General features: G+C 46.2%; 1 protein-coding gene across 2 annotated transcripts in view; it reads left to right on the top strand.

Moving 5' to 3' along the window:
* Positions 1 to 1454: 1454 nt before the first annotated feature.
* RASGEF1C (RasGEF domain family member 1C) overlaps positions 1455 to 10456 on the top strand; it is a 79036-nt gene continuing 70034 nt past the window's right edge. Inside the window, exon 1 of one of the 2 annotated variants that reach the window (XM_077924598.1) lies at positions 1455 to 1862. The gene's annotated coding sequence lies outside the window, so the exon portion shown is untranslated. The remainder of the gene's footprint in view (positions 1863 to 10456) is intronic. The other variant, XM_028718203.2, reaches the window with a different exon arrangement.

Genomic DNA, 10456 nt, shown 5'->3' with positions numbered 1-10456 from the left:
GCACCTGTGAGCATTTTAGCTATGAGATCAAGCCTTCCATATTTGTATAAAGCAGCTAGAAAATATTAACATAATGCTCTGCTCAAGGGTGGAAACTGCTATTTAGAAAGGAAAAGGAAAACAAAACAAGTGCCAGTGCTCCTGGGTCTTGTGATGCAGGAGGTGCTAATTGCAATGCAGGCATCAAACAGTGAAGCAGCCAGATGGATCTTGCTTCAGACAAGCAGCATGGATGGATGCCATATAAAACTGAATGCAGGTGGTGATGTATAGTCCATGTGCAGCAGCACATTGTGTGCCTTGGCTGCTGTCCACAGTGTAGCAAACCATAGACAGGGGGGTTTGTACTGGTGTAAGGGCAGGAGAGCAGTGACATAGGGAGATTTCTGTAGCATCAGCACAAGCTGCCTTGTAGGTTCATTTCCAAGAGCAGAGCTTCACATCAGTTTGTGCCTGGGTGCAACTGGCCACATTTTGCATGGCATAAAAAAAAAAAGGTGCTTCGTTCTTCCCTCTCATGTGCCAATTCCATATTCCCAAATAGGCGTGCAAAATTTGGAGGCAATTTCAAACCAGATCAGATATGAGAGGCAAACTCACAACAGTTTTTGTCATCACAAACTACACTTATGGCAACTGAGAAAGAAGAATATGTCCAAAATAGGGGAAGAGGAAGCATGTAACCCAATGGCATATCTCTAGTCTTCAGACATAGTTGGCTGGTTCACTGCTCAGTAAGAACTAAACCTGCTGCCACTTCGCAGTGTGTTACTGACAAGTGTATAGGCATTGGGATGGCCAGTGCTTAATCGTTTTATACGATTAAATTGTATATTTATTAATTTGAAAGAAATTAAAGAATCTTCTCCGTCTGGCTACCCATAATTGGATACATTGTATAACTGAAGGACCTCGCCACAGAATTTCTGGCAGTAGGCCTATATATTGTCTCACCAGTTTCATGCCGACTCAAGCTAGATAGGCCTAGGGTGTATAAAAGCAGCTAAGCAGTTCTGAGTCTGGCTAGTTCCTGATTGCCTGTAAACCCTCTACGTTCAAAATGAGTGCTGTTTATTGCAGAGCTCCTACATGTGTCACCCTTGGGGGTGCAACGATGAATGTACCCTGGGCAACATGACCCTTTCCCGCTCTTCTGACCCCCAGCCCAGCAGAAGAAAACAGCAGCTGCCCCCAGGCTTAGGGCACCGTCGCCTTCTCCTTCCACATGACCGAGACGGGGTTTTTGTGAGGCAGCCAATCAGCGCCTGTCCTAAAGGCGCGAGCCACTGAAAAGCCGCAAATGGGGCAAAAGAGGGCGGCGGGCCGAAGCTGTGGCTTGTAAGCCACCGCTTTGCGCGGCCTGCACCTGCCCGCGCAGGCAGGCAGGCGCTCCCCTCCCCTATTGGCTGCCGGCGCCTACAACGGCACGCGCCCGCGAGCAAGCCGCGCGCTCCCCTTCCGCTTAGCTGAGGTGTGTTTTAAAAAGGCGGGAGGGCCCAGCACCATGCAGAGCTTTCTGGACGCCGCGGTTCTGGCGCGCGGCAGCCAGGCGGCGCTATGCGCTCCGCTTGGAGCGGCGAGGTGCGGCACGCAAGTGGAGAAACGCAGCCTCTTGCAGCAGCAGCAGCAGCAGCAGCTCGATAAGCGCCGTGGAAGCGGATGGAATAGTAACCGGGCACGGGCGGGCGCCTAAAGAGACAGCGCGCGCGGAGTTTCTGGGCACCTGAGCAGGAGGAAGGAGGGATTCGGTGGGGATTGTTGCGAGCGGCGGATGCGGCCGAGGATTTAACCCCAGCTGGGACTTGCTGGCTGCCCTCGACGCCCATGGCTTGGCACAGCGGGGCGGGGAGTGCATAGCTCCGGTGAGTGCAGGCAGCTTTTCTCGCGTCGGACTTCTTCTCTCAGACTGGGAGGCGGGGAAAGTGGGTGAGCCGAGGAAGGAGAGGTCTGCGTTTGGGGGGCGCATTCCAGATCCGTTTCTGGAAAACGAACGCGCGCGCGCGCGCACCTTCCTTTCCTCCTGTCCAGATCCCACCTCGTTAGAAGAAGGCAGCCCCACTTGGAAACTCCGAGCGGCTGGGAACGTGGCGAGCCTTCCCTGCCTCCCGCAGAGGCGGGCTGCTGCCGCGCCGGCTACGCGCTTTTGCTCGGGTGGGCGGCGTGGCCTCTGGAGGGGACTCCGCACCTTGCGCAGGGGGAGCGAGAGAGCGAGCAACCGCTCGGCTGGGCAGGCGCGGGGCTCGGAAGCGGCGCTTGACCGCAGGCCAAGCCCCGACCCCGGCCCGGTGGGCACGTCCATTCCGGGGCATAATAGACTGATCCAGGCATTGTTTGGGGCGGCCGGGGGCGGGCACGCAGCTGGGGAACGTGGCGGGCCTTTTAACCCTATAGCCATTACTCAACGGCGCAAACTTTTAATTTAATAATGCACTTTCCGATCGATTGGTGCTTGCAGCCCGAAGTGAATTAGCAAAAGCGAGCCCAGGGTGTGTGTGTGTTTTGTTTTGTTTGCGTTCGTCTTCGAGGTTGGTGGCGGCGATGGGAGATTAATGAGGCTGACCTCCTGGGTGTTCTCAAGGAAGGTGATGGGAACTCCTTCCGAACTGTGTGACTGGAAAACCCGTAATGTATATTGAATTAAGTTAAATCAAAGAGGGGATCGATCTCCGAGCTGCTGAACTAGGGCTATAGGCTCTTATTGCTGTGTAGAATTAAAAGTTTCTGACCCCAACCCCAACCCCTTTTAAAGGTTATTTAAGAAGTGCTGTCCTATAATATAATGCACGACTCCTTAATTCAAAACGCTACGCCTCCATCCGTCAGGCTGGACAGCCCCACAGGGATCTTTAGCTCTGAGCCGTTCGTCTGCCAAACACCAAGCCCCGATTATTTGCAGGTGGACTTGGGAGTGAGCCATTGTGTTTTCACGTAAGAGTGTGCCATAGACTTCTATATACCTGTGCCTTTCTTTGAGTCTTTTAACACCTGTTAGGCACCCTGCTTCTAATCGCATTATGCGGAAGTAAACACAACGAAGTCACGGGGACTTGCTTCCACGGAAATGTGTTTCAGGCAGGGCTGTTGGGAGAGACATGCCAATCCAAGTATTTGTGCAAAGGGGAGAGATGTGGCGGGGACTAAGATGTGTGTTAAAGGATATCTAGCTTACAAAAAGATCACCATGATACATACTAACTGGCTGTGATCTCTGCCTTGGTCTGTGTGGTGCTAGCCGTTTTTAACAGAAGCATTAGGAGAACAACATCCAGTCGGTTTGCACTGATAGAAATACGGTACTATCTTTATTTCTGCTGTAGATCGTAATTGCAAGCAGCTTGTATTTCAGCTTTGAAACATTTGTTTCACGCTAAATCCTGACATGTACAGTGTCAGATCAGGTGTGATTTTTCCAGAAACAAAAATTGATCTGAATCTGACTCAGCTGTTATCAGAAAGCACAGGATAACCCCCCCTTCCTATCACTGGAACTGTGCCTCTGGCTTGCAGACAGCTGAATGTATGTTCCTAAAAATGGCATTTTATAGGATCATCAGAATAATCTATTGGTGTTTTTGAGGGGAGTATTTTAAAAATACACACAAACTCTCTTTAATGTCATGTGAAAGAATGTAACTTTTATGTGCGAGGGAGAGAAAAATAATGTACTTGATCTCTTAAAGGTATGATGTATATGAAATGTCATACGTTTAGCCGTGCAACTACATGCAAGATGAATTTCCCCCTTGCATTTTTTTAAATCTTTGTTTTTATCTCTATCTTCACATGTATGGTTTCTAATGGTTTTCCCAGGGGTTGCCAATGTGGCCCCTGTGATGGGCACAATAGTGCCCCTGAAGCCTTCCTTCACTGCCTACAAAGTCTCTGAGCACCTCTACATTCTGTGCCCCCTTAATCATGAAATGGGAAGTGTAGTCACTTTCCTCCCCCCTTGAAAAGTACATTGAGCTGAAGCAGGTATTTATAAGGGTGATGATGCTCTTTCCCACTTCTTTTAGCTCTGTGTACTTTTCAAAATTCAGATTAATTATGAGTTTTGTTTGGGATCTGACTTCTATCCAGTGCCCACAGCTCTTACTCAAAAATCTGAATGCTCCTGCAACCTAAAAAGGTTGGCAATACCTGACTTTACTATGAAAACCAATGTGAGAAATAAGCTCCAGGGGAAGGTGAGGGTTAATTCTGGCTGCAGTCCTGTGCACACCCACTTGGATGTAAGAAATAACCCACACCAATTCTGAGCACATCACTGGCTAAGCACAATTCTCTCCCCGACCCTGGGTATTTATTCATGTGAGAATTCATTTGTAGAAGATACAAATATGTTTAATGTGCAAGGTTATTTATGGAAATATGATGATGATGCAAAGGATGCAAAAAAAAAAGTCATCTGCACATAATGTGCAGATAACTGCACATAATATGTCTGTACAGTTGTGTGCACAGGTAAGCATAGATCCCCTTAGTGCCTGCAGACACAGAGGAACAGTCACTCCCATCATAAAATGCAAGTTAAGTGAAAGCTGTGCAAACAAGCCATAATTTTGCCAATAATAATAGTAATAATGGAAGTGTGTGGGTGCATATAGTGGAAGTGAAATCGTTTCCAAAGGAGTAAAACAAAATCTGAAGAAATTGCTCTGGTGAGGAAATGTTATGTTTTACTTAATGTTTAATGCATAGAGTATTTGGTTGCAATGGGACTCCCTCTTGAGAACCCTGTTTGTGTGGGAGACGGGAAGCATTTTCCTCCATGTGTTCCAAAATGAGATGCACAGATTGGTTCTTCCTAAATTCTGCTTTTTGTAGTCACTATTGGGAGATTCAAATGCCTGACTCCTACCACCCCCGGACACTCAAATGTTACATATACGTACAGTCATACAGGTTACAGACACCTCAGGTTGCGCGATTTCGGGTTGCACACTGCGCCGAACCTGGAAGTACTGGAATGGGTTACTTATGGGTTTTGGCGCTCGTGCATGCGCAGAAGCACTAAATTGCGCTTTGCGCAGGCACAGAAGTGCCGAATCGCGACCCATGCATGCGCAGACGCCAGGCTGCGGGTTGAGAACTCTGCAGGTTGTGAACGTGCCTCCTGCACGGATCACATTCGCAACCCGAGAATCCACTGTAAAGGTCTTGAAGCTGTGTGGGCAACTGTCACCTGCCGCCACCATGCCCAATGGCCCCCCTTCACTGTCCATGTATTCAGTGCACTTGAAAAGGGATGGACTCCACACTCATATTGATCTATGTGCATAGAGCTCCACCCACCATGTGTGTATGAGAGGTGCTGAATATCCAGGATCTTTCATTGTGTGGGGTTCTACATGTGTAAGTCTATAACTTCCACATTCCCATGGCAAATTTGAGGGGGACCATCTGAATCCCCCATTATGAATTGCACAGCATCAGCTGATCCATCTTGGAGGTGGTGGGAGGCCACCTTTTCCCCCAATCACCAGCCTACTTTCTATGTTAGTATGAAACTGTATTTTCATACTAAAAGCAGAACTAGCCAAGGAGGCTCTTGGGGGGTAAGTCTATCTGGACCAAGCTTGATTTTGCCAGTAGTCTCTGATGGAAGAGACAATCCTTTCACAGTCATGCTGCTGCTTGAAACTTTACAGGTTTATAGCTGCTTTCTAGGCGTGATGGAAATGTATCTCCTTATACGAAATGCAATCAAAAATTTTCCTGCCCTGCTAATAGGTTTAGCCAACTTACATTTCTTTCTTCTCTGCTGCTATAATTCAGCTATCTGTACATTGGTTGCCTTTGTTTAAACAAGGTAATATGTTGACTGTATTTTATTTTCCTCATTATGCATGGCTGCCCCGCACATCTTATGACTTAAAATACCACCACCAAGTTGTACGCTACAAAAGGAATATACGGTATTTGGTTTTGGATTCTTTACCATCCCTGACCACTGACCATGCTCACTGAGAATTGCAGTTTCACGTTGGAATTATTCAGGTTGGAGTACTTATACCTCTCATTTCTCTAAACCAAAAATCAAAACCACACACACGCACACACACACACACACACACACACCCTAGGTAGCTAGATAATAAAGGCCTAGTGATTGTCCACTGAAATAGAGCCTCCCTAAGAAATCTTCTCTGAAGAAAGCAGTTACTTGATTTTGGGAGGGACCCTGGCTCAGTAATAGGGCACATATTTTTGATACAGAAGTTCCCAAGTTCAATCCCTGGTAACTCCAGACAACAGGATCATATAACAGGTGATGGAAGGTGTGAGAACTTGGAGAGACACTTTCAATCAAAGTAGATAACAGTGGGCTAGATGGATCAGTGGTCTGACCTGATGCAATGGCAGCTCCTTAATCTTTCTTGTCTTCCTTCCCTAGCTTGGCTTATGTGTGTGGGTGCTTGTCAACTGAATCACTGTTGATGCTGTGATGGTTGTGTGCATATCTGCTTGTTGTTGTGACATCTAATAGCGCTAGGGGCCAATGGTGTGTGCGCACACTTCTATTTCGGAGGCGTTTTGCTAGAGGATTATAAAGCATTGCCTGTCAAAGTTTAGGAAGGTCTGAAAAATCATGTTAGTTATGATGGTAGCATACAGATTCTAGTTAGCTTTCCAAGCATATAACACACACATCCATCTTTATCAGGGCAGGGTGTCCCAATTTGCTGCTTGAGGTGAAACAGGATGTGTCGCCTTGGCCTGCTCTGCCGCTGGCGTCTTACCTGCTGCCACTTCTCTGCCCATCCTGAAGGCTCTGCTGCTGCTAAAGAAGTGGCTCTAACATTGGTGCCAATTTTGTGTGAGATCGCGTGGTATCTTGCATGCTCTGCAGAATCTCACACAATTTTAGATGTCCTCTACAGCTTCACAACTAAAGTGGCTAACAGGGCAGCGTTTCTGAGATTCTCTGCCTAGTGCGACCGAAGTGGTCACACTCCCTTAAATCCACTTTTGCTTTAGTGTTCCGTTATTCCATGAAGCCAAGCTTCCTTAATGATCCACTGCCGAAAAGATTTTGAGTCAAGTTCAGAAAATATAATTAACACAAGGTTGATTTATTTAAAAGCCCTTAGGAATAATTAAACAGTGCTAAAGTTGGATGATTCAATCTGTTGAGTGATACTTGAGGAGTTTTTCTTTTAAGTTATTCACTGATTTAGTATTGTTATGAGATTTTTTTGTGGGGGGGGGGAGGGTTAGGCTGAATGCCTGGGCTCCCTTCTAGTTCCTAGAATAGCCAAGCTGACTTCCTGCTGAGATAATGGGAGCACAAAGGAAGGAGTTCTGTGTGAGATGGTACAAGTACCGTAGTTCCTCAACTCACAGGTAGTTAGAAAGACAAAAGGCCAGAGTGGAGCGATGTGAGCTAGAAGCAAAGAAGCAAGCTGGAAAGAGACAGTGAGAGCAATGCTTGATTTCTGTTTCAAACCAAGGTTGCGGCTATGGGGGAATCAAGGCCCCCTTGAGGTGTTAATGCTGTGAACCCCTCCATTGTAAACTCAGGGTGTGTGTGTGTGTGTGTGTGTGTGTAAATAAACCACATATTATAGAGACATATCAGTCCCCATTATACCTCATTCCAAGGAAACCAAACCCTGGGTAAGTTCCTGGAACTCCTGGAATCTGGCACCGCCTGGAGATTGGGGTAGCATGCAACAGTATGGTGTTTCTTATATGTAATATGTATAAGACTTAACTGAAATCAAGCTTTATTCTGTGGCCCATTGATTACCACAGGTTTTCTTGATATGTATGCATTTTAAAATGATACCTTTCCATAGCTGGAAGCCAATTTTGTTTGTATTGTTAATATTGATCAGACAAGGAGTGTTGCTCAAGCAAGTTAGACTTCCCTGAAAGGAAAGTTTTTTAAAAAATAGAATACGTAATTACCCTGTGGGCCTTATTGACACAAAATACTGGCTAAGATGAATGCTTTTCAATTTTAGTATTAAATATTTTCCCGATACTATTGAACCAATTGTTTCAGGGTGGACATGATAACACACTTACCATTGTCACACAGATTTGGTACAGGGCATAAATGAAAGTGCAGTAGTTCCACAGCACTGGAGAATACTATACTATAAGCATGAAGGGGATAATTAAAAGTGCAAGGATGAGGAGGCTATGGGCATGAGACCAACAGTTACTACTTGAGGAAGGAGAGGGCTGAGGAGGAAGTAATATTTGAGTCCCGTCCCCCCCAAGATCTGGATTCAAAGACCAAAAACAAAAACAGGGAAAACGCCAGGGGCAGGGAGTATATGTAAAAATGCAGAAGAATTGTTAAGAACAAAATACTGCTTTGTTTATTGTCAGATTGCCGTTGTATTTTATTTATATGCTGTCCATCTGACTGGGTTTCTTCAGCCATTCTGGGGGATGACACCCACCCCCCAAAAATAAGGACATTGAAGGGGCATAGGTCATAACCCACCTGGTTGGCAAGTTGAGTCAAACTATGATCACAAAAGCTTAGTTCTGGCTGGCTAGTGGTGCATGAAGGCCAACAGTAATTGTTGCCAGATTCTGGTACCTGAGAAGAGTCTTCGCACAGCTCTGGGACAGACGAAAAAGCTGACATGGGCCTTTTCCATGTCATTACACGTCCCAGCCACCAAGCATACCATCCGTATGAGATATAACGTCACCGTGTATCAAACCCCATGTTTCCAGACTACAGTTCTGCCATAGTGAGAAAGAACAAAGTACTAGAAGGAGCCACAGCACATGTAGCTCAATGAGTGATGCGAGCCATGCATACTTGTAGATGAAAGGCGTCCCATGTTAATTAAGAGAGGGATGCACATAGAGGTAACATGTTTATATTAAATGTTCTTTACATTAAATACTTTGGTTAAACATATCAGAAGGGTTTGTTTTCTGTATCTGAGGACTGCAGGCTTCATCATAATGATTTCTGGGAGCTATGGCTTTTATTGGTTTTCATGACATTTCGTGTAGGCATTGGAAGCTTTGATGGTGTAGGGCTGGCATTGGCAAACTCCGGCCCTCCAGATGTTTGGGACTACAATTCCCATCATCCCTGACCACTGGTTCTGTTAGCTAGGGATGATGGGAATTGTAGTCCCAAACATCTGGAGGGCGGGAGTTTGCCTATGCCTGATGCGGGGTCTCAATGCAGAGAACATGGTGGGAGCAATGCAGCCTCTAAAGAGAATTCTTTGGGAGGGCGGCTCCACTCTACCCCATTGACTGCTACTTAACAGCAAACTCCCCCCCCCAGGTTAAACTTACAGTCCCTAAGATTCCCTCCTACTCAGAAGTAAGAGTAGTGAGGAGGGTGATGGCAAGAGAGAGAGCATGGCATGCAGCCTGCCTTTTAGGGCTGGTGCCCAGTCTTTATTGCCCTGGTGCAGGTAATGACTATGGTAGTACTGTGCTGTGACAATGTTTCTTTGTACCTCTGTGCTTCTTTATTCGTCATCGATTGGTACCATTATCAAGACTCCTTTCCATTTTGGACAGAGTGGCATGTGTGTAACTTTGGAGCCAATGATGCAGGTAAACCTTAGGGCATTGAAGGATTGGATCTAATGGATATTCACTCAGCCATCTCTTCTGTCTGATCTCAACATTGTCCTGCGGCTCTGTGTTCTGTACTTGAGGATGGCAGGCACTGAAGCAGGCAGGAAAGGCAAAGGGGGGGGGGCAATACGTTGGTCAGTCTGAGCCAGCTTTAAGGCTGGTTGGCACTGAATGATATTTGCAGACAACACCACATTTATATATTAGGCGTACTTCAGTATTGAGCCAACAGCTAGTAGGCATATCATAGCTGTTTCAGATTTCTGACATTTAACTAATGTCATTTGTGACTCAGATCTTGCATTTTCTGCCTGGTTTTGTTTAGTTTTTATTTCAGCACATTCTGAACTGTATATAAATAGAGACTGGCTGAAAATTTAAATACAGAACTATCCAGTTGGCATTTTTCTCACCTACTTGTGCCTAGCGAAGTATGACTTCCTGACCGCTCTGGAAGGGGTTTGCTTTCTTCCAGGACCAAACTGGATGGTATAAGAAATGTGTGGTCATGTTTCATGTGCCTTTTACAAAAAGAAAGAGATGGCAGTTACATGTCATTCAGGAACAGGGTGATGGCATGTGGGAAGGGGAATCAATGTGCTATACAGCAGTACCTCAGGTTACATATGCTTCAGGTTACAGACTCTGCTAACCCAGAAATATTACCTCAGGTTAAGAACTTCGCTTCAGGATGAGAACAGAAATCGTGCAGCAGCGGCAGCAGGAGGCCCTGTTAGCTAAAGTGGGACTTCAGGTTAAGAACAGTTTCAGGTTAAGAACAGATCTCCAGAATGAATTAAGTTCTTAACCCAAGGTACCACTGTAGTGGTTACAGGATCAAACTAGGACCCAGGAGACCAGGGCTCAAATCCCCACTTGACAT

This window comes from Podarcis muralis, chromosome 2 (genome assembly GCF_964188315.1).
Source record: "Podarcis muralis chromosome 2, rPodMur119.hap1.1, whole genome shotgun sequence".
NCBI classification, from domain to species: Eukaryota; Metazoa; Chordata; class Lepidosauria; order Squamata; family Lacertidae; genus Podarcis; species Podarcis muralis.
The sequence above is the reverse complement of the archived record's forward strand: the minus strand, read 5'-3'. Positions and strand labels throughout refer to the sequence as shown.